The sequence below is a fragment of the Macaca fascicularis genome, chromosome 15 (assembly GCF_037993035.2).
Source record: "Macaca fascicularis isolate 582-1 chromosome 15, T2T-MFA8v1.1".
Taxonomy (NCBI): Eukaryota; Metazoa; Chordata; class Mammalia; order Primates; family Cercopithecidae; genus Macaca; species Macaca fascicularis.
In genome coordinates this window covers 51,265,739-51,290,878 of record NC_088389.1, presented here as the reverse complement: position 1 = coordinate 51,290,878, position 25,140 = coordinate 51,265,739, and the positions used below count along the sequence as shown (strand labels likewise).

The 25,140-nt window shown below is 35.9% G+C and overlaps 1 long non-coding RNA gene across 3 annotated transcripts in view; it reads right to left on the bottom strand.

Moving 5' to 3' along the window:
- The window catches only part of LOC135967396 (uncharacterized), a 117,371-nt gene extending 112,176 nt beyond the window's left edge, over positions 1 to 5,195 (bottom strand). For 2 of the 3 annotated variants that reach the window (XR_010581482.1, XR_010581483.1), the window contains exons 1-2: positions 4,317 to 4,620; positions 2,899 to 2,982 (exon numbers count right to left, since the gene is read on the bottom strand). This is a non-coding gene — a long non-coding RNA (uncharacterized lncRNA). Of the gene's footprint in view, positions 1 to 2,898; positions 2,983 to 4,316; positions 4,621 to 4,921 lie in introns of those variants that run through there. The other variant, XR_010581484.1, reaches the window with a different exon arrangement.
- Between the last annotated feature and the right edge of the window lie 19,945 nt (positions 5,196 to 25,140).

The following is a 25,140-nucleotide window of genomic DNA, read 5'->3' as shown; positions in this document are numbered from 1 at the left end:
GACTAAATTGATCTCTAAATACAGGTACAAATAATGTGTTATGAAAAAACAAAGATTCAAAGTAAAACACTAGAATAAAATTCCATGAAAAATATGTTTTTAATTGAGCTTTGAGGAATAAACAGGATTTATAATGAGGAGAAAAAAAAAAGAAAAGAAAACATGGGAAAAAATCCTCCCTAGTTAAAAAAAAAAAAAAAAAAGACAAAAGCCATGAAAAAGCAATTTCCTCAAAATGCAATATAAATAACCAATAAACATTAAAAAGAAAGATTAACCTTGCTAATACTCAGAAAATGCAAATTAAAGTAATGTGAACTTTTTTTTTCTATAACATTGGCAAACACAGGTTTTTTTTTTTTATAGTTCTTACGAGAGATCACATAATATACATATCAAGGCCCTTAAAAATGTTAATATAACTTTACTCAGTAAATTCAAATCTAATAATTTATTCTAAGGGAAAGAAAAATCAGAGGAAATAATAAAGACATAGATCAAGTCATTACTTATAAAGATAAAATATATTAATACAATATAATACATCCATTATATATATTTTAGAAGAATATTTAATGACATTGTAAAATTTTCATAATATACTCAATAAAAAAGAAGGGTTCTAAATAAATATATATATGCATGTATGTATGCATAGTACGTATATGTACTTTGAAGCAAAGATCAGAAAATACATCTAAAGATACCATACTATTTCTGGATTGTGCGATTATGTGATTTTATTTTATATTTAGTAATCTCTGTAATATCCAAAATTTATAGTCAGAGAAATAATGTTATTTTAATGTTATGTTAAGTAATGTTATTTTAAATTTTAATGTCATTTTTAATGAGTTGGATTTAGACAAGTTAAGAAGGGAAACTGTCATTTTAGCCCAAAGAACAATATGAGTACAGACAAAAAGACAAATTTGAAAGGCACTTTCAGAAAAGATAGAGTAGATGAGTAAGAAGGATGCAGGGTAAAGGAAACTGGAAAAGTGGTTGGAATCAGATTATTGAAGATATTGAATGTCATGCTCATGAATTGGTCCTATGAGTAGTGGAGCTCCTCACACAGGGTGATTATTGGTTTGCTTTGTTTTGTTTTGCTTTGTTTTAGAGACAGGGTCTCATTTTGTCACTCAGGCTGGAGTACAGTGATGCAACCACAGCTCACTGCAGTCTTGAACTCCTGGGCTCAAGCAATCAATCCTCCCACCTCTGCCTCCCAAGTAGCTGGGACTACAGGCATGCACCACCATGCCCAGCTAATTTTTAAATTATTTGTAGAGATGATGGGGGGGTCTTGCTATGTTGCCCAGGATGGTCTCAACATCCTGCCTTCAAGCAACACCACTGCCTCGACCTCCCAAACTGCTGAGATTACAAGCGTGAACCACCTCACATGGCCCAATCCCATTGGTTTATAGAAACACTATCCAAGTGACCATTTGAGGTTTGGAGGATGGATCAAAGGGGGAAAACTAGAAGCAGAAAGAATGTTGTTTATATATTCTAAACTAACAATATCCAAACTGTTTAGACCTTGACCCAGAGTAATGAATATGTTTCATATTGTGACCCAATACACTCACATACACACAAAAACCCAAGCAAAATTACCCTCATATATGACTAAAATAAAAGCTTCATGAAAAGGCTATACCCTTAACTTATGACATCTACTCTAATACATTCTATTCCGTTGTTTCCTGTTTCTTTCCACTCTATAACATTACTTTTTGTTTTTTTCTTAAATGCTGGTCACAGCCCACAAAAATGATTTCATGACATCTAATGTGACAGTACTACTCTGGGAAAAACCCAAGTCTTCCTTTTCTCTTCCCAGCTCTACTCCTGAGTAGTAGACCAAGCTCTAGTGATGGATTGAGACCAAGAACCCAGAGCTGGACCATGGTACTATGAGCTGGAGCTTTCTGAGAAAGAAGCCAAGGGGGGGACATCTTTCATCCCACATGGAAAAATATTTAGAGAGATATTCTCCATTGCCCTCCATTTCTTCCATGGAATGCTTCTTGGTCCTATAAATTGTTTCCCATACAGCCAGTAAGATAAGACAGGCTTGGGTCTTGTCCTCACCTTCTGGCAACCTACCATACCCCAATAAGACCAACATAAAATCTATTTAGGCCAACAAAATAGTTTTAGCTGGCATATTATCCGATTTAATTCCTAATGTAGGAATTTGAAACAAAAGCCACATCAACTAGAAAAAGAGGGTAAATTGGTAGACTGTTGTTGACATACTTTTCCTTAGACACAATTTTGTAGGCCGTGGCTTTGAATGGAAGTCTATCTACCCTGGCAGAAAAGGATTCACTAGTCCTAGTAAGAGATAATCCAGGCTAAGTGGAGGATAGATCCAATAGACATATCTCTGATGGGATCAGCTGAATTTGAGTGTAGTTGAATTGAGAAGAGAAGGGAAGGAAGTGGTAAGGCAGAGGAGGGAGAAGAGAGAGAAAGAGAATACTCCTAACATTTCCACTTGGGAGATTGGGATTGAAACTGGCTGTATTGTGACATCATCAATAGGAAATATGGGAAGAGGAACATATTTTATGGAGAAAATAATGAGTTCTGTTTTGGTAGAGGTCCAGATCAGAGAAAATTTAAAACAAAGGGAAAAAGGCATTCCGTTTTTCCATCAAAGTGTTTCTATCTTTTATGGAAGAAAGCAGAATATGAAGGTCAATTGAACCATGTGATGAATCGGTTAATTATTACACATTTCTGGATCTAGAGTGAACCAAGGTATAACCCCATTCACACGGCAAATGCAAACAACACCTATTATATATTTAACAAAGTTTTCTTGTTGACCATTTCATCTACCTTCTCTTAACAACACCTGGGAGATATCAGGGTCATTACCTCCATTTTGCAGATGAAAAGCCTGGACCCAAAGAGTTTAAGAGTCTTGTTCAAAATCACATTTGGTCCCTGGTAGTCTGGCGGCTAGGGAAAAAAAAAAGCAAAATTACACTTGAGTCTGATACATTTTGCCAGTGCCTGTTCTAGACAGCAGCCTCTCTTATTAAGTAGCGAGTCTGTAAATTTGATCTGATCATGAGAAGAGAGAGGAAATCTCTGGCTGAGGAGGTCCAAGTAGAAGAGTCATTCTAAAAGGAATTTAGAATATTCCAGCAGCCAGAAGTAAAAGGCATGCCTTACTCAGATTGTAAAATAGTTTTAAACTGTTGAATATAAGATCTAGGCCATTAGAAAAGGTTTCCATAATTTGATGCTAGTTATATTATGAAATATAGCTCAAATAAATTCAATCTTATGGCTTTATAATCACTCAGGAAAATCATTACAGAAAGAGGATAGTAAGGGAATTAAAATGTTTTCTGCTTTGAAGATTGTTTTGTATTTTCTTAGGCAGAAAAGGGTTTTCAACAATTTTAAGGGTGTTAATGAACATAAATCATATATGTTTTAGCAATTCAGAAAGGCTAGTATGTATAAATTATTTTTTTGTATTAACAAGAGTTTAATCCTTGTGATGTAATACAATTAAGTCAGATTCTCCCTTGTAGACTACTGTAGTGGAAGGAGAACTTTGGATTTAGAGACACCAGGATTTTCATTCTGGTTCCACCACCTACTAGTTTGGTAACTGCAACTGGGCAAGTCACAGCAGAATTTATATGAGCTCAGTTTCATCTCCTGTTAAATAAAAATAACAATATCTACCTCATATAATAGGTGTAAGGATTAAGAGATAAAAATGCATATAAGACTCTGAGTCCAATCCCTGACATAGCAGAAGTTCAAGGAATAGTAGCTGTGATGATGAAAGAGAATAAAGGAAACACACACACACACACACACACACACACACACACACAACCACCATAAGCCAGCCTTGAAAAAATATAGTGATTTTATTTAGTTCACTAGGGTAAAATTCATTCTGGAGATTCCAAACTTTTAAACACAATATATACTTTAAAAATTTATGTTTGATTCTAACATTCATATTTCAGGTGACCCTGGAAAAGGTATCTTGTCTTCTTTGCTTCAGATTTTGCAAAACACCAGGATAAAAACACTTACCTCTGACCTTTCCAGAAATATAGTGACTATTTGCTTTTAAAAGATCAGTCATGGTTAGAATTTTCCCATATTAGAAGTCAGTCCAGCTCTTGTCTTCAGAAAAACACATACATACAATGACACACAAACAACCAAACCATTTCAGGCAGAGAAGAGGCAAGCCTTTTCAGTCTAGGTTTTCAGAAAGGATACGTGACCATCTTTCTAGGGAACTCATCAAGATACTTAACCTTTTGCACTGTTGGGAATTTCTTCCTTAAATGTATGTAGAATGTTTCGAGTGTATTTCATCATGTTCTAGCTTTAGCAGAGTTGGAGTACAATTGGTTACTACCCTCTGAATAAATAAATAAACTTGTTATTAATAAATAAATAAACTTTTTTCAATCCTGGAGGATTTATAATAGCTTCTTTTCACTCTTCTCTTCTCTTCTCTTCTCTTCTCTTCTCTTCTCTTCTCTTCTCTTCTCTTCTCTTCTCCAGGACAAATCATCCTGGTGCCTTTAACTTCTGCAGAGCGTGCTGAAATGCCCTGACTCTATTAAAGTGCATGGACCTTAATAAAATACTCTAGACAAAGTGGCTAATGGGTTGACTTTTGCCATAGATCTTATTTGCCAAACTTCTAAACATGCCTGCATGCCTGGAGCTTTCCTGTCCAAGTTCAAATATAGTATAACACATCACAAGTGCTGAGAAGCAGGAAGCCCATCACTGAATCTGGCACCACAGTCCTGAATGGAAAATACCATTTGTTTCCTTGGCAATCTGTCCTTGGTAACTAGAAAAAGTGGGGAGCAAAGGGTTAATGTTACTGTAGAAGAGTCACACTCACCAATTCTCAGAGGAGGGGGTAGGGTGGTAAATTCTACTAGGAGAGAGTGACTGGAAACAGGTTAAATTCCTGGTGCCGTTCAGCAGGAAGTTGGAGAAAAGGTCTAAAGGTCTAATGGCCTCATTAAGGGCTGCTTCTACTCCACAACAAGTTTATAATCAGAAGTTGTCCTGCAAGAAGAAAAGGGAAGGACAAGTGGGAAAGACACTTCTGTGTTGAGAATTGGCTAGCACAGAGGATGGAAGGCAGAAGACCTTTCCAACAAGTTAAGAGCCAAAAGAGTACCTTTTAGTGTTTGTTTTGATTATATTTGCCTGTAACCCAGCAACTGGGCCCAGATGCCAGCAGCCCGAAGAGAACATTGCTGATGACTGGTGTCCAAAAAGAAAAAAAAATTCCTTTTGTTTTCTCACTTTTATGGTTCTTCTCAAGGTGAGTGAAAAGAGCTGGTCAGGGCCCTTTGAAACTGTTTAAAACCCTTACTCATTTTTCTAACAATAGTCAGAATGATTTATAATGCCACATGTTCTCATTGGTGGTTTCCTCTTTTTTATTTTTGAAGACAAGACACAAGTGGGAAATGTGAATCTGGAGCCAGAGTTAAGATGATATTTTAAAGCAACCGAATGCATTTTCCAGTCACTCTACCCCCAACTTGATTGAGGTTTTCCTCCCTGAATCACTCAGTTCTCCCCGCTACAAGGGCAATATTCGTATGCTCAGTGTCATTACAAACGCTTGGATTTCAAGAGCTCCACGTTGCTAGATATTTTAAGTTGTTTGTGTTTTATACATTCTCCTCCTCTGTACTGAAAAACAAAACTAGTATATCCAATGTATGAAATTCATCAGATATATTACAGATCACACCAAAATGATCCCAGACAGACAGCATTCTATTATTTCAAAAGATATATCACAACAAAGGAAGACTACAAAACTAACTCATTCTTTATCATCTTTGCAACCAGGCGGGTCTTTATTCAATTCATGATAAATCCCTCCTCTTTTAATGTGTGTTTATTTTATTTTGTTATTAACTCTAGGGAAATAAAGAAAAGCGTGTGTGCGTATGTGTGTGTGTGTGTGTGTGTGTGTGGGTGGTGGTTTGGTTTTGGTTAACTATCACCACTCAGGCATTTGACTATCAGTATTAATGCAGTCATTAACCTCTTCATTTCCAGATGAATTAACCCAAATTTTTATAATTACTCTCCCTCCACCAACATCCCCATGGGACTTATTTGGTATGTTAGAAAATAACTTTGAATTAAAATTTTTCATTATTTCCTACCTAAAGACTTCTTGAATTTCCCATGATATGTTGGTTTAAGTGGAAAAATTACAAGTGCATTTTATTTGGCTTTTATTTGTGTCATTTCTAATTTACTTGAGCAGTGTTCTGCAATTCTCATTGTAGAGATCTTTTACCTCCCTGGTTACCTGTATTCCTAGGTATTTTATTCTTTTTGTGGCCATCGTGAATGGGATTGCATTCCGCATTTGGATCTCAACTTGGATGTTGTTCGTGTATAGGAATGCTACTGATTTTTGTATAATTTTGCTGAAGTTGTTTATCAGATCAAGGAGCTTTGGAGCAGAGACTATGGGGTTTTCTAGATACAGAAACATGTCGTCTGCAAACAGGGATACTTTGACTTTCTTTCTTCTTATTTGGATGCCTTTTTTTCCCCCTCTTGCCTGATTGCTCTGGCCAGGACTTCCAGCACTACGTGGAATAGGAAGGGTGATAGAGGGCATACTTGTCTTGCTCTGGTTTTCAAGGGGAATGCTTCCAGCTGTTACCCATTCGGTATAATATTGGCTGTGGGTTTGTCACAGATAGTTTTTTAAATTATTTTGAAGTATGTTCCTTCAATGCCTAGTTTGTTGAGGGCTTTTAACATTAAGGAGTGTTGAATTTTTAATAAAAGCCTTTTCTGCATATATTGAGATAATCATGTGGTTTTTGTTTTTAGTTTTGTTTGTGTGATGAATCATATTTATTGATTTCTGTATGTTGAACCAACCTCACATCACAGGGATAAAGCCTACTTGATGATAGTGGATTAGCTTTTTGATGTGCTGCTGGATTTGGTTTGCTAGTATTTTGTTGAGGATTTTTGCATCAGTGTTTATCAAGGATATTGGCCTGAAGTTTTCTTTTTTTGTTGTGTCTCTACCAGGTTTTGGTATCAGAATGATGCTGGCCTCAGATAATGAGTAGGGAGGAGTCCCTCCTCAATTTGGTGGAATAGTCTGAGTAGAAATGGTATTAGATCTTCTTTATACATCTGGTAGAATTCAGCTGTGAATCTGTCTGGTTCTGGGCTTTTTAAAAATTATTATTGATAGGCTTTTTGTTACTGATCAATTCAATTTCAGAGCTTGTTATTGGTCTGCTCAAGAATTCATTTTCTTCCTGGTTCAGTCTTGGGAAGTCATATGTGTCTAAATATTTATCCATTTCTTCTAGATTTTCTAGTTTGTATTCATAGTAGTCTTTGAGGGTGTTTTGTATTTCTGTAGGGTCAGTGGTAATGTCCCCTTTGTCATTTCTAATTGTGTTTATTTGGATCTTCTCTCTTTTTTTCTTTATTAGTCTACCTAGTGGTATATCTATATATTAATTTTTTTTAAAAAAAATTCCTGGACTCATTGATCTTTTGTATGGTTTTCTTTTTGTGTGTGTGTGTGTGTCTCAATTTCTTTCAGTTCAGCTCTGATTTTGGTTACTTCTGAATAATCAATATCATTAAGATACTTATACTGCCCAAAGCAATTTACAAATTTAATGCTATTCTTATCAAACTAACAATGACATTCTTCACAGAATTAGAAAAAAACTGTTCTAAAATTCATATGGAACCAAAAAAGAGCTTAAATATCCAAGGCAATCCTAAGCAAAAAGAACAAAACTGGAGGCATCACATTACCCAACTTCAAACTATATTACAAGGCTACAGTAACCAAAATAGCATGGTACTGGTACAAAAACAGGCACATAGACCAATGAAACAGAATAGAGAGCCCAAAAATAATGCTGCACACTTACAGCCATCTGATCTTTGACAAAGCTGACAAAAATAAGCAATGAAGAAAGGACTCCCTGATCAATAAATGGTGCTGGAATAATCGGCTAGCCATATGCAGAAGATTGAAACTGAACCCCTTCCTTATGCCATATACCAAAATCAACTCAAGATAGATTAAAGACTTAAGTGTAAAATCTAAAGCTATAAAAACCCTGGAAGATGACCTAGGAAATATCATTCTGGACATAGGACCTGGCAAAGATTTTATGACAAAGTCACCAAAAGCAACTGCAAAATAGAAATTGACAAACAAGACCTAATTAAACTAAAGAGCTTCTGCACAGCAAAAGAAACTATCAACAGAGTAAACAGACAATCTACAGAATGGGAGAAAATATTTGCAAACTATGCATTCAACAAAGATCTAATATCCAAAATCTATAAGGAACTTAGACAAATTTACAAGCAAAACCAAACAACCCCATTACAAAGTGGACAAAGGACATAAACAGGCACTTTTCCCTTCCTTCCTTCCTTCCTTCCTTCTTTCCTTCCTTCCTTCCTTCCTTCCTTCCTTCCTTCCTTCCTTCCTTCCTTCCTTCCTTCCTTCCCTTCCTCCTTCCCTCCCTCCCTCCTTCCTTTCTTTCTTTTCTCTTTCTTTCTCTCTTTCTTTTTTTCTTTCAGATGGGGTTTCACCATGTTGGCCAGGCTGGTCTTGAACTCCTGACCTCAGGTGATCCACTTGCCTCAGCCTCCCAAAGTGCTAGGATTACTGATGTGAGCCACCACGCCCGGCCTCAACAGGCACTTTTCAGAAGACATATATGCAGCCAACAAGCATATGAAAAAATGTTCAACATCACTAATCATTAGAGAAATGCAAGTCAAAACCACATTGAGATAGTATCTCACACCAGTCAGATTGGCTATTATTAAAAAGTCAAGGCCAGGCATGCTGGCTCACAGCTTTAATCCCAGCACTTTGGGAGGCCAAGTGGGAGCAGATCACCTGAGGTCAGGAGTTTGAGACCAGCCTGGCCAACATGGTGAAACCCCCATCTCTACTAAAAATACAAAAATAAGCAGGGTGTAGTGGCAGGCATCTGTAGTCCCAGCTACTTGGGAAGCTGAAGCCGGAGGACTGCTTGAACCTGGGTGGTGGAAGTTGCAGTGAGCCAAGATCCGCCACTGCACTCCAGCCTGGGCAACAGAATGAGACTCCATTTCAAAAAATAAAAACAAAATAAAATAAAATAAAAATTCAAAAAGTAACAGATCCTAGAGAGACTGTGGAGGAAAGGTAGTATTTATACACTGCCTGTGGGACTGTAAATTAGCTCAGCCATTGTGGAAAGCAGTGTTCACTTCCTCAAAGAACTTGAAACAGAATTACCATTCCACCTAGCAATCCCATTTTTGGGTATATACCCCAAAAAATATAAATCGCTCTACCATAAAGACACATGCACATATATGTTCATTGCAGCTGTATTCATAATAGCAAAGACACTAAATCAACCTAAATGTCCATCAATGGTAGATTCGATTTTTTTAAATGCAGTACATATATACCATGGAATACGATGTAGCCATAAAAAAGGATGAGATCATGTCATTTGCAGCAACATAGATGGAGCTAGAGGACATTATCCTAAGCAAACTAACATATGAACAGAAAACCAAGTACCACACATTCTTACTTATAAGTGGTAGCTAAACAATGAGAACATATAGACACAAAGAGGGAAGCAACAGGCACTGGGGCCTACTTGAGGGTGGGTGGTGGGGGGAGAGAGAAGATAAGAAAAAATACTTATTGAGTACTATGCTTATTACCTGGGTAATAAAACAATCTGTACACCAAACCCCCATGACACACAGTTTACCCATATAACAAACCTGTATATGTACCCCTGAACCTAAAATAAAAGTCCTAATTAAAAAAAAATTACACTAAAAAGTTTTTATTTGGCTAATTCAGTGAATGGGATTTTCAGATTAATCAAATATTCTCCATATATTTAATATTTTAAAAATTTGAAATACATTTAACAACAAAACTCTGTGCTACAGAATTTAACCTGTCTGATGACTCAGATGACATTTTAGAATCCTGTATTGCTTCAGTACCAGTTTTCAAGAGTTCACTATGCAACTTCACGTTGGTAGCTTGAAATTAGCCAAGATAGGAGTCTTTATAACACAGAAAGCAGTAAATTCTACAACGAGAACCAGTTGTTAAATATTTACCAGCACATCACTAACTTCTAGGTCATTATTACAGGTTTAATCATAAATTTCCTATACAATTCACATTCTAAAATATACACCCTCAAATATGTAGCAGCATAATAGATCAGAGAATGAATGAATAAATAACCAAAGTCTGAGAGTTTTACTCATACTTAAAGTTGCAAAAATTCAACCTGATTTTAATTTTCTTTGGTAATCATTTTCTGAATTTTTAGAACAAAGAAAAAAAACTCTACCTTAAGTTAAAAGTGAGCAAAACAATAAAACATGCTGAAATGGCAGAATGTTTTAAATCCTGTTTAAAAGGTTAGAGGAAGTTTACTATGTTTCCCTATGATTCCTCTATAATTGAATATTCAATCTTTGAAAATCAGTAAGTAAAAAATATGAACCTCAACAGAAATTTTGGTGAAAAACTACACGTCTAAATTCTTCTGTTTTAGAAGAAAAAAAATACACATGTCTAAATTTTTCCATTCCAGAAAAATGGAAACAATCATTATTCTCACAGGATATCCAACAAATACATTCTTATTATTCAGTTTCTTCATTTTTAACATGTATTTAGTTTTGAAAAAATTTAGATATTGTAAAAGAAAAAAATAATAAGGTTCTGTTTTATCTACAAGATTGGCAAAGCTGGCCGGGCGTGGTGGCTCAAGCCTATAATCCCAGCACTTTGGGAGGCCGAGACGGGCGGATCACGAGGTCAGGAGATCGAGACCATCCTGGCTAACACGGTGAAACCCCGTGTCTACTAAAAAAACTAGCCGGGCGAGGTGGCGGGCGCCTGTAGTCCCAGCTACTGGGGAGGCTGAGGCAGGAGAATGGTGTGAACCCGGGAGGCGGAGCTTGCAGTGAGCTGAGATCTGGCCACTGCACTCCAGCCTGGGCGACAGAGCGAGACTCCATCTCAAAAAAAAAAAAAAAAAAAAAAAAAAAGATTGGCAAACTTTAATTTCTTAATAAAAACATCCAATGTTGGTGCAAGTGTGGAGAAACAAACATTCTTACACTGTTAGTGAGAGAGCAAAATATCAAAACTTTCTGGAGAAGTTGGCAATGTCTGTCAAAAGCCTTAGATGCATGTATGTCCTATAACCCAGAAATTATCACTCCAGAATTTATCACAAGAAAGTAACTAGAGTTTGGCAACAGCCAACTATTCAACAACATTAGATTGCTAAAGTAATTAGATCATTAGTTTTCCATTATAGTAGCTATGTTGCATTGAGTAGTTCACACAGCAGTTCGGTTTATGCAAATAAAGGATAAGAAATAAGTCTGATGTCAACAATTTTAAGGAACTAACTCAGGGCACAGCTAAGACTAGCGTAGAGTCAATTCATCACCCCAGGTTCTTCTCATGAAAAATCAATATAACTCATCTTGACTGAGAACCTTCATTATCAAGAACAAAGCAAATTGTAATTGTGTTGCTCTGTTTACTAAGGCAGAAAATCATGCCTTGGGTCCTAAAGGTTCTGAATTCTACTCTTCACACTACAGTTTTTCCTTCCACAATGCTTCCAATAAGTATGTCTGTCACTCTTTTAATGTATTTTTATTAAACGTTTGTACAGATATTGCCATGGCCATAGACTATGCTGTCACCATTTCTTGCTCATCACTGCAGTAGCCTCCTAACTCATCTGTATTGCTCTTGGGCCTCCACAATACAACACCAGCCATTTACCCCGCATGAAAGCTCAATCCTTAATATAGCCTACATGCTTCAGTTTACATGGTTGGCCCCTGAATATCTCCTGGCTTTCTCGTTCTCCATCTCTCACTCCAGTCCAGCATCCCTTCTTCAGCTTCTCCAGGACACCTTGCACAAGTTCGTTGCACAAACCATTCCTTGAGTTCCTTCTCACTGCCCTTCCCAACCACTACTGCCTTCATCCCCCGGTTAATTTTTTTTAAAACTTTTTTCAGATGTCTTGTCCTTGGTTGTTTTTTTCTCAAAGAAACCTTCCTTGATCTCTCTATTACAAGCTCCCATGAACATTTCCTTCAAGGTCCCTGCTAACCCACTTTTGTGGAAATTTCAAAAAAGTGTCCCTTCTAATGTTTCTTGCAAGAAACTCAGCAGGGAGAGCTCTGACTGGTGTTCAGGCATCATTTACTCGTTGGTCTGCTGTTTTAGGTGAGGCATAGTCTGAACCACTGTAGTGGCCCTGCCATCCTTCACATGTATCGCGGCTGCAATTTAACAATTTTCATAGGGAATCATTTCTCTAACCCCAGCCTCTTTCCATTGTACCTTATTAGACTCTGATCTCCAGAGTTCTTTGATATTGTTTGAACTTGATTACCATTGTATTCCCATTGTCTAGGACATTGCCTGGCACAAAACAAGTACTTAATAAGTCTTTACACATCAATGAATAAATCTAATCTTTCTTTTTGTCACTGTTATTTTCCTTTCCTCCACTTACCCTTTCTGTTTCCATCCTGTTGATAATCCACACACAAAGATCATTGAAACTTTCTAAGAAGTCTCCACAGGTGGCTATTTGCACCAAAATTACACCAGTAACGGCAACACATTGAGGTCCTCAACAAATGGAAACAATCATTATTTTCACAGGATATCCAACAAATGCATTCTTATTATTCAGAGTTTCTCTTTTTTTTTTTTTTTTTTTTTTTTTTTTTGAGACGGAGTCTCACTCTGTCCCCCTTGCTGGAGTGCAGTGGCCGGATCTCAGCTCACTGCAAGCTCCGCCTTCCGGGTTCAGGCCATTCTCCTGCCTCAGCCTCCCGAGTAGCTGGGACTACAGGCGCCCGCCACCTCGCCCGGCTAGTTTTTTTGTATTCTTTAGTAGAGACGGGGTTTCACTGTGTTAGCCAGGATGGTCTCGATCTCCTGACCTCGTGATCCACCCGTCTCGGCCTCCCAAAGTGCTGGGATTACAGGCTTGAGCCACCGCGCCCGGCCGAGTTTCTCATTTTTAACATGTATTTAATTTTTGTTCTTTTCTGCATGTTAAATGTGCAACTAATGGGGATATTTAGAAATAGTGGGAGGTAAAGAAACATGTAATATATCTGATGGTGCTAACAGAGATGAACAGTGTGTGTATTTGTGCACTTAGGTGTGTATGTGTTTGTATGTGAGGTGGGTGTGATAGAGTGATGAGGGAAAGGATCACTAAGATCTCAATTCTGTCTGGCAAATAATTACAAAGCATTTCTGAACTACCAAAAAAGGGAAAATAGGATTTACAAAAGAAAGGACTAGATCAAAACCATGCTTAGGAAAAGGAACATACTAATGAATAAAGTTAAACAATCATGTGCCAACTGTACTTGATATTGAAAAGAGATTTGTGAAAGGCTAGAATCTGGTCTTAATCCCAGCAGATTTCAATCAAGTATCAAAAAGAAGAACTATGTGTTTATAAACTTTAAATATTTCATAATTTCCAAAATAATTTATCAGATTAAAAACGAAACATTAATCAAGATAGGTGGAGAACATATAAGGCAATGAGCACATATGGGTTTGGGTAGAGAAGATGAAAAGGTGAGACTCTGTGTCTTGGGCTAATTGTATAGATGCAAAATTGGTATTATTGCTCCTTCCTCTATTTCTCTTGGTTTTCTAAAAGTAGCAAATGGCCAGATGGAAATATTTAGGAAGAAGGGGCTGTTCATGAACAGAAGAAGAATTCTGATTTTTTCTGCTCTTAAATCCAAATTCTACTAGAAATACAATGTACTCAGAGAAAACTAGAATGTTCATAGAAAATATAACCAAGTTAGGGAAAGAAAACCCACAAAAATGATATTGGCTTAAAAGTGCTTTTAGATATGTATATAACCTTATAAAATCAATTTAACTAAGCCTTCTAATAGACATTCCCCATTGTGTATTGAAATGTGAGTTGACAGGAAACCTTAGAAGATGAACAAAAATAGTGAAAAACAAGTCTTTTGTCTCATTGAACAAATCTTTTATGCTTTCAAAGTCAACTAAGATCATGTTGTACTCAAATGAAAGAGAGATTAAAGATCTTGCAGGTTAACATCTCCTGATCTGTGGCTGGTTTATTATATCATTCATAATATATGTGTTGGGTTTCTGATTTGAACCAGAAACTTTGGTGGGTGTTAGGCATACAACAGGAAACAAATCAAAGTCTCTGATGTAAAAGAACCCATACTCTCATTGAGGAAGAAAGGCAATATCCAAATAAAGAAATCTGTAAGATGCTTGATAATGCTAACAAAGATGTACAGTGTGTGTATGTGTGCACTTAGGTGTGTGTGTATTGACGTGTGAGGTGAATGTGATAGAGTAGTGAGAGAAAGCATCTCAATAAGTTGACATTTGAGTAGAGACCTGGTTGGAGAGAGAATGTCCCTGAAGATAGATGATTGCAGAGAAAGCCAAAGAAGGGAACAGTAGGTGCAAACAATGAAGTAAAAAAAAAGGAGACCAGTAAGGCTGAAGCAGTCTGAGCAAGAAGGCGAATAGCAGGAGCAACAGTCCAAAGAGTAGTGAAGACAAGGTCATATCAGGTCCTATAGTCCAAGATAATCCAATATATACTGGATGTTATACTGTACGAGTTATGATGCCATACCATATCAGTTACTTGCTCTGACTTAATGTCTTAAAAAGGCCACTCAGAATTAAATTTAAGTAGTCAAGGGTAAAAGCAGAGAGGTCAATCAGAAGGTTACTTAAATCACCAGTCAAGACATGAGGGTGTCTTGGCTCAGATCAGTAACAGAGGAAGTAAATAGTAGCTAGACTGAGAATGTATTTTAAAGTAAAGGGATATGATTTGATGATTAATTGAATATTGAGCATTATACAGTAAGAAATTAAGAATGACTCTGAGGATTTTTAATTTTTAAAACAATGTTTGTGGGTATATAGTACGTGTATCTATGTTGGGTGTATGTGAGGTGTGGCTCTGAGGTTTTAAAAAAAAATAGAACTGCCATTTGCTATTAGAGAAGACTGGGGAAGTGAAAATCAAGGATTCCATTCTGGATATGTTCAGTTGATGCCTATTAGACATTCAAGCAGATACGTTGCATAGCACTTAGGCATAAGGGTTCTGGAATTTAGGAGAGATGTTCAGGCTGGACGTATAAATTTTGGGGTCACTTTATCTTTATGGTACTTAAAATACATAACTGGGTGAAATCACATAGGAAGAGAGTTTAGGTAACCAAGGGAAGGAGTCTGGGGACTGAGCTTAGATGTCTTCTACAAATAGAGGTAGGAAAATGAGGAGGTTCCAGCAAAGGACACTGAGAGTTGTATGGCTTGTGAGATTGGAGGAGAACCAAGAGCTCAATCTTGGAGGCCAAATGAAGAGCATGTTCACGGAGAAAACAGTTGAGTGAGACAAAGATCGAGTCTGAGTAGATTTGACCAGAGGTCATAGATTAGATTTTTTTTTCTCTCATTTCCGTGCTTTTTCCATAACACCATCCTTGCCTGAGCTATAGACAGGACTTCTTGGGAGCTGCTCATTCATAATGAAGTTCACTGAAATGTCAACAGAAATGGTGAAGCAGAATGTCTTAGCTTATGTTTTTCCAAAGGCAAACCCAGAAAAAAGGCTTTGACAGAGGCCAAAGATGTATTAATGAGCATGCCACTACCTCAGCTTAATGGGAATCCTCTGAGGAAACATATAGAATACGCTTCAGCATTATCAGGAGGAGTTGTTCATAGACTCATTGGTTGTGAGTTGCCTACCTGGGGGCTTTAAATACTTAGCATTTCCACATTGCCCTGTGCATGTCCTGTGGTGGTAGCAAAAGTTCCCAGACAGAGAAACTGAGAAGTATGCTCATCACAGCTGCAGATGAATCTAGAGGTGGACTGAATTGGTATGAGCATCTGCTGTGGAGGACAATGCAAATCTGATTGTGGCAGAATTTCTTCACCACCACCTGAGAGCAGACTGTCGGGACTTTATTTTTAGACTATGAATTAAGATATTTGGCCAAATGATCAGGTAGCATTCTTTTGAGCACATCCTAGATTGAGGAAAATATATACGTGTGAGAGCTTTTAAACAGTATTTGTCATGTCCTAAAAATAATAAAATATGACAAATATTAGAAGATATAATATTCTACTTTCTTTTTTTGTATCTAGAAATTTCTGGAAAATCTTCTAGTTTCTGCTGTGTAGAGAAAACAGAAAGAAAATTATTGAAATATAAGTATTATAAGTGGTATTACTTCCTTGTTTTTATTTTTAAAATGTATTATTTAGATCCACCTAGTACCAAAAAGGATTTCATCTGGCTAAAATAAATATTAATTTTTATTGTGTTTTAATAGTGGATATGTCTATATGAATATCTCATTAAAAGGAAATTATTTATAAGTTCATGCCGTGAACTACTGCCATTGTCTCAAGAAACTGTATTTCTCTGCCTGATAAGCAATGGGTATTTATTAAATAGATGACAAATATTTGTCTTAGTAAAGTTTCATAACTTTCTCCAGGGAACTTACCCACACAGATATGCCTTTAATTGGCAACACAGCTTGTCTGAACTTTATGTTCTCACTGGAGATCTAGCTATTCCAAATTAATTTTTTTAAAAAACAGGATTAATAGAGAATTGCCTGACACATGGCAGTATATTCTTTCCTCTAGATCCTCTGGGTCATCCTGGATAAGGTCAGGTCAGAAACACACCCATGTAGACTCATTACTTTGACTCTTCTAGAGCTATTCTCAATCAGAATTTGGTGTTATCCCAATCAGTCTTTTGAGGACCTGTGGATTCACAGGATGAATCCACAGACATAATGGCTCTCTTACTTATCTGCTTCAGGAAAAAGCTCTGCTTCTTGTTTAAAAAAACAAAACAAACAAAATTTCGTTTTGCTTTTATTTTCTGCACACCATGCCGTGTCACTAGTAATATGTCCTACCTGTTTTGGCTGACTCTGAAGGCAGTTGTAGGACTCTGTGCCACACACTTCTGTGTGCCCATATTACCTCTGCTGCTGTTATTTTTCTACTCATTTTTTCCTTTGCTCAGACTTTTTAACTATTGTTTCTATTTTGTATTAAATTTATTTGTATAATTTGAATTGAATCCTTTGTAGAACCAAAAAAGAAATAAAAAGAAAGATGGTAGGTAGATAAATGAAATAAATAATTAGTGAGCATTCAGGGGAAAAAAATGTAGTGGTTGTTGGATCTATATGGGTTCATTAAGAATAAACCAGGCCAAATTGACAAATACAGGAAAAAAAAATGTATTCTAACTACAAGAGCAAGTTTTTGTTTCTTAGAGTAGATCAGATGCTAACTTAGCTAGGTGAATTCGTCCCTAACTGAACAATGATAACAAAAAAGGATTGAATAATGAACTTATTCCATCTTGGAAAGAGGTCATTAGTAACACAATTCAAAACTCCCTCCTTTGGCTTGATCCTTCAAAGAGATCACAAAACACTGGGTTCTGAGGATTGAGGATTTCATACAACTGGGAGATATATAATAAAATGGAAAACAATATCAAGACTAGAAAAGTTTGGCAGTCTGAAATGATAGACCAAACATTTTTTAAAAGATTGTATTTAACAAGGATAGTAATAAAGTCTTGATTGAAGAATTTAACATTTGATTTCACTCTTCAGCTGAGCTAAGCCTAGGGGGAAAAAAATTGATTTTATAAGTTCAAAGTGAAGGAGAAAAACCAAGATCTGGATAGACCAGTATTTGTAAAAAAACAAAAACAAAAACAAAAACAAAACAAAACAAAAACACAGAGGTTGGGGTCGACAGAGTGGTAGAGTCATGTTAAGTTCATTTAATATAAGTAAATAAATATCACTGTTAGAAAAACTAGAACTATCACTGAAAATATTAATTGAAGTCAATATTCAAATGAAAGTCTGCTAAAGTTCCTCTGTACTACCATGACATTGTATTGTTTTGTTTCAAAACCCTGTCTTTTAAGGACAGTATCAAGTACACATCTGCAGAAAGAAAACTGAGGTGGCAAAACCTCTGGAAATTTAGCAACAATTGAAGGAACTGAGGCTATTTGATGCACAACAATATCAGAAATTCAGTTGGAGGTAAAGTGTTTTCTATTTGGAGGAGGGTGGGGGTAGGCTGTAAATCTTTGGAGGGCTGTCCTGTAGAAGGGGCAGGTGTTCCATGCTCCTCCAAAGAGAAAAATCAGGATTACAAACTGTTTGAGGGTAGAAACCATGTCTTAGGCATCTTTATACTCTTAGTAGGTGCAATTAAACAGAGGTGTCATTTGATGCTTGTTGGGGTGTGAAACTGATGTTACAAGACAGATTCAAGCACTCTATAGGGAAGAACTTTGTAAGAAGCAAAACAGCTGTCTTTTGATACATTGAGTTTCTTACCATTGGAAGTGTTCCAGCTGTGCAGACACTAGTGTATTAGTTCAGATTAAGAACTTGAGTTCTGAGATGAGGCTGACCTAGATTCAAATTTTAGCCCTGTTAATTAGCTGTAGGAATTTAGACAAGTTACTTAACCTCTCTGGATATTACTTTCTGTCTGTAAATTGTGTATAATGGTAGCTTGCTTTCAGATTTTTTGTGATGTTTGAACTGAGATAATTTCTCCCATCCAAGTACTAACCAGACCTGACCCTGCTTAGCTTTCAAGATCAGACAAGATTGAGTACGTTCAGGGTAGTGTAGCCATAGACAGAATTGAAATAATTTCTATGAGGAGTTAGTACAGTGCCTGGAACAACAGTAAATATTCAATAAATTTTAATAATTTTTCTAGCAGAATGTATTTGACAGTCTTCTAAGAATGTTATAGAACGGATTTTTGCATGGGATGGGAAGTTGGAAAAATGATCACTTGGTCCCACTCAATTCAAAGATTCTCTAATTCTGTGTTTTCTCAACATTATTCTTTTATATATCTTTAGCATTTTATGAATGTTTCTAGAATTGCATTAATCTCACTAAGTTAAAAGCAGAAAGTTAAAGCAATTATCAAGCTCCTCCAGAAAAAAAAAAAGACTATCTCTTGTTTAACTTCACACCCCCAAGTATTTAGCACACTGATTGACATATAGTAAATAATACTGTATCCACTGTATAAATGAATGAATGATCAAATAACTAAATATTTAATTCATCTGAAAACATAGACCACGTCTGCCATCTTTCAATGAAAATTTCAAGTACAAATGCTTGATCAAATCTGCTTAATCAAACCATGCTTCCTTTAAGCCCAAATAAAAAAAGCAAATGATAAAGATTATAATTTATTTGTCTCTAAATCGCTATTTAAGAAACCAACGTTTTTTAGCACCTACTGCGTGCCAGGTGTTTTTCATAATAATTTGATTTGGGGCCGGGCGCGGTGGCTCACGCCAGTAATCCCAGCACTTTGGGAGGCCGAGGCGGGCGAATCACGACGTCAGGAGATCGAGACCATCCTGGCTAACACGGTGAAACACCATCTAGTATTTTGTACTAAAAATACAAAAAATTAGCCGGGCGTGGTGGCGGGCGCCTGTAGTCCCAGCTACTCGGGAGGCTGAGGCAGGAGAATGGCGAGAACCCGGGAAGGCAGAATTTGCAGTGAGCCGATATCGCGCGACTGCGCTCCAGCCTGGGCGACAGAGCAAGACTCCGTCTCAAAATAATAATAATAATAACAACAACAACAACAACAACAATAATAATTCCATTTGGTCTGTTAATACATCTATGAAGTAAGTAGTGTTTGGCCTAGTTTGTTGACCAAGAAATGTAGTGTCTGAGAACTTAAAAATACTCAAGTCAGGCCGGGCGCGGTGGCTCACGCCTGTAATCCCAGCACTTTGGGAGGCCGAGGCGGGCGGATCACAAGGTCAGGAGATCGAGACCACGGTGAAACCCCGTCTCTACTAAAAATACAAAAAATTAGCCGGGCGCGGTTGTGGGCGCCTGTAGTCCCAGCTACTCGGGAGGCTGAGGCAGGAGAATGGCGTGAACCCGGGAGGCGGAGCTTGCAGTGAGCCGAGATCGCGCCACTGCACTCCAGCCTGGGCGACAGAGCGAGACTCCGTCTCAAAAAAAAAAAAAAAAAAAAAAATACTCAAGTCACACTGCCATTGGGTGGTAATATATAGGATTTGAACCTTAGTCTGACTGATCCGAATGCTAAACGATTCCTTTACAAATATTTTTAATTGCAAAAGCAACATGATATATGCTTATTTTGAAAATTTTGAGCAGTTAGAAATATATAGACCAAAATATTAAAACTTCCTTTTATAGTTAACGTTTCTTCACCCCTTTCAACCCCCTTCCATCCTCCAACCTATAAAAAATGATCTGTAAAAACTTCCTGTTAGATACGGTTCTATGCATTTACACACTTATATGATAACATATATAAACGTAACAAAATACAAATGCAATAATAATGATAGTAGTACGTAAAGATACAGTGTCTTTTTTTTTTTTTTTTTTGAGACGGGGTGTCACTCTGTTGCCTAGGCTGGAGTACAGTGGTGTGATCACAGCTCACTGCAGCTTTGAATTCCTGGACTCAGGTTATCCTCCCACCTCAGCTTCCAGAGTAGCTGGGACCACAGGTGCGTGCCACTACACCTGGCGAATTTTTGTGTTTTTAGTAGAGATGGGATTTCACTGTGTTGCCTAGGCTGGGCTTAAATCCTGAGCTCAAGCGATCTGCCCGCCTTGGCCTCCCAAAGTGCTGGCATTACAAGTATGAGCAACCACGCCTGGCCAATAGTGCCTTCTTTAATGTGTGTTTTGCTCATTTGGTATATCTTCTATCAACTGCTTGATTATGCCCTATGCCTGTTTTTTAAAATGTAGATTTAATTTTTCTAAACAAATTATTGGAACTCTTTGCAAATAACATTTATCCTTTCTTATATACATTGTAAACATTTTCTTCAGGTCAGTCATTTGTCTAACTTTCTTCACCTATAGAATTTATTTTGTAGACTGCACACTAATCCTTTTATGTACATAGTCTGCGTTTGGACTTTGTACTCCGCATTGTGCCCCATTCTCTGTTCTGCTATTGTATTCTGTTCTCGTGCCAATACCACATTGTTTTGATCACTATATCTTTATAACATCTGATGCGGAGTCAGTCTACACAGTAGTTTTATTTTTCTAAATGTTCATTTCCTTCTACAGATAAATTTTGGGATCAATTATTAAGGTAATAAAAAATGTCATTTTGATTAGGACTGCTATGGATTTGTAGATAATTATATGGGGAATCAACACTTTACCATATGGAGGCTTTTCATATGGGAACATTTGATATGTCTCTCCATTTTTCATGGTTTATTGTCTTTTGGTACATTTTAGAAATATAATTATACAGGTCTTGCATACTTTATTGTTTATTCTAGACATTTTATGGGTTTTGAAAAATTGTCAGTTGAATAAATGGGATTTTATCTCTCTATTGATTTTTTGGTATATATCTCATACCTGCGTCATAATTCGTATAGTGGCATATACTGAGAGTCATCTACCAAGAAGCTCTCTGACCACTTCTCTTTCTAACAGAATTCTGATTTTGTTTCGAAGTAGCAATGTGCCCATTCCCAGAGGATGAATCATGATTGGTGTAAACCAGTCATATAGCAATCCAAATGATTGCATAATTTCCTTTGTATTCACTTTTCCTACTACACTTGCCACCTACCTTTATAAAATGTGTAATAAGGGAAATTCTGATAAATTTTACTGCTTGGTGCAAGGAAAGCCCCTTTGCTCCTATCTCCATTCTTTCTTCCTACTTTCAATGCTGATAAGCAGGCGTTATATTTGGTTGGAATAGCCATAATGTAGCCATGAGGCTACAAATATGAAGACAAAAAGGCAAGGAGTTGCAAGGATGGGATAGAAATATGGAAACTGCTGAAGTCTTTGAAGATACTACAGAGCCACTGAACATATAGACAAACTGCCTTTCTCCAGATTTCCTTTTAAGGAAACAAGGTTTAAACTTCAGTTAATTCAGTTTCTCTAACTACAGCTAAATGCACCCAAACCTATTTAGATATTACTGACATAGGGAAAAATTGTTGATTTTTGTATATATTCCTTGTATTCAGCTTTCTTACCAAACTCTAATTTTTTAGAGAATTGTTTCAGAGTTTCGAATTTGCATTTGCAAATAATGAATTTTGGTTTTGAGCTTTCTGATACTACTTACTATTTCTTGCATTATCTAAAAGGCTGGGACCTCAGTGAAGTGTTGAATTCTATCAGTAAATAGCAGGTATTCCCCTTTTTAATTCCTGACCTAAATAGGAATGTCTGTAGTATTTCAGTAGTAAATTTCTGGTTGATACTCTGATAATAAAAGAAGCGTTCTTCTAGTCCTAGATTACTAAAAATTTACTTTTGCTTTATGCTGTTTTTTTCTTAAGTCAGAAATAAGTATTATATTATATCAACTACTTATTTGGCATCTATCAAGATGATCACATGGTAAGTCTACTGCGTTAAATTAATATAATAAGGAACATCAATAGATGTTCTGGTTTTGAGCATCCTTACTTTTCTGGGATAACCTTATATATTCATGAAGAATCATTTCTTTCATACAACATTAGATTTTTTATATAAAATATTTTATACAGGAGTTTCAAGTGCATATTTACAAGTAATATTGCTATAAAGTTGTTTATGCCTTTGATTTGCTTTGTTGGATGGTGAGATGACAGAATAATACTAGACACAAAGAATGAGCACAAAACCTTTAAACAGTATAGGACTTTTACTTTAATGTCTAGGCTTTCTGTACTCTTAGACTTTCCAATAAGCATTCATTACTTTTATAATAAAAAGAGTGAATATATATCTCTCTCTCTCTAAGTGTGTGTATATATATATATATATATATATATATATAAATGTAAAGATATTAATTTGTACATGATTACAACTGGGTGGCATCACATAAGTTTTGATATGTAGTATTCTCACTGTTGTTTTTACTTTAAAAGGCTGTAATTTTGGCTTGGTATTCTTTTCACCTAAGGGTTATTGTAAGAGGTTTAATATATATACATATACACAGGAATGTGTATTATATATGTATTATTTGTTTCTGTGTATTTGAATGTGTATTATTTGTTTCTGTAAGGTGTACTGGAATCTACCTAGCATTTCTGGTGTGAGGGTTAGGGGAAGTTTTCTTTTATTCTATAAAAACTGATTTTTTTTTTCTTCTTCCTCTTAAGACAATTTTCATCATTAGGTAGACTTTTAAAAAATTATTATTTTTATCGAATATTTCTAAGTTCATTGATACAATAGTCTCATAACTTTTTAATCTCCTCTGTGTAGTTATGTCTGTATTCTTAGTTTAATGTTATTTATTTGTGTTTTCTTCTTTCAGCATCAGACTTACCTGATTTTCAGTTGATAGTTTAATTGATAAAGTTTACTTGTTCATTTTCATAGAATTTTGTTTCTAAAACTCAATACTTTCTACTTAGAATTTGTGTATAATTTTAGCTCCTTTATTTGAAAGTGGTTGTGTATTTTGGACATTTTCTATTTTCTAAATAATAAAGTTAAGGATGTTAATTTTTACGTGACTACAACTGGGTCACATCACATAGGTTTTGATATGTAGTAGTATTCTCACTGTTGTTTTTACTTAAAAAGGCTGCAATTTTGGCTTGGTATTCTTTCCAATTAAGGGTTATTGTAAGAGGTTTTTAAAAGTTTTTTAGTATTTTGTGTTTGTGTGTCCTTTAAGTTTATAGTTTTATTGCATTATGTTTGTGATCTATTTTGGATGTCTATTGAACTTGTAGAGCTTTTTATGTGTGACTAAATAACTGGCCATTTAAAAAAATGTTCCAAGCATACCAGAAAAGAATATCAGACACACAATTCTATACATACCTCCATTTAATCAAGTTTAATGAATGTATCATTCAACTCCTCTACAACTTTGTATTTGAGGATCATTTAATTTGTCATTTTTTGGTGAGGCATGTTAAAAATCTACAATGATCATTGTAGTTTTTGTCAGTTTTTCCTTCTATATATAACACATTACACTTCGCATATTAAGAAGCTATATAATTATTCCTCTGTGATAGGAGGAATAAATTAAATAAATAATTAAAACTTTCTTCTTTTTCATTTGTGTTTTTTACCTTGGATTTTATTTTGCCTGATATTACTATATTTTCTGCTTTCTTTTGTATAATATTTACCTGATTTCTGGTTAGTCTATTTTATTTCAAACATTTTTGATCATTTAGTTTTATTTATGATGTATTTAAAGAGCTGTTTGCATTTTCCATTTCTCAGACTATTTTATTTCACATATCTCCTTCAGAAACTGACAGATTCTGTGACTCCCAGACAAAAAAAAGAAAAATATATATAGAATTGAACAACCCATTTAATAAACTTGATTAAAGTTTGTGGTTATCTATTGGGTGTAACAGTATGAGTTTCTATATCTCGATAAGAAAATAAGAAGTTATCTATTAACATTTATTCTTAAAATTGACATAAACATATTAACCAAATAGTTTTATTTCTGACATCTTATTCTTATTTCTGACATTGTGTCATGTTTTCTATTATGTAATCTTGTTTATTTTTTTCTTTTTTCTTACTACTTGAATTTTCTTGTTCCTCTTTTCTTTCATGAGTTTTAAAGCCACTGCTTTCTCAGTGAGCTGAAACAATATCTAACAGTGATCAGTAGTGTAAGGTATTAAACTCAGACTCCTGAATCTAAGTGCAGTTCACTCTTGAACAACATGGGTTTGCACAGGTCCACTCACACACAGCTTTTGGTCCACCTATGCCACCTCTGAGATAGCAAGACCAACTTCTCTTCCCCCTCCTCCTTAGCCTACTGAACGTAAAGACACGAGGATGAAGAGCTTTACGAAGATTCACTTCCACTTAATA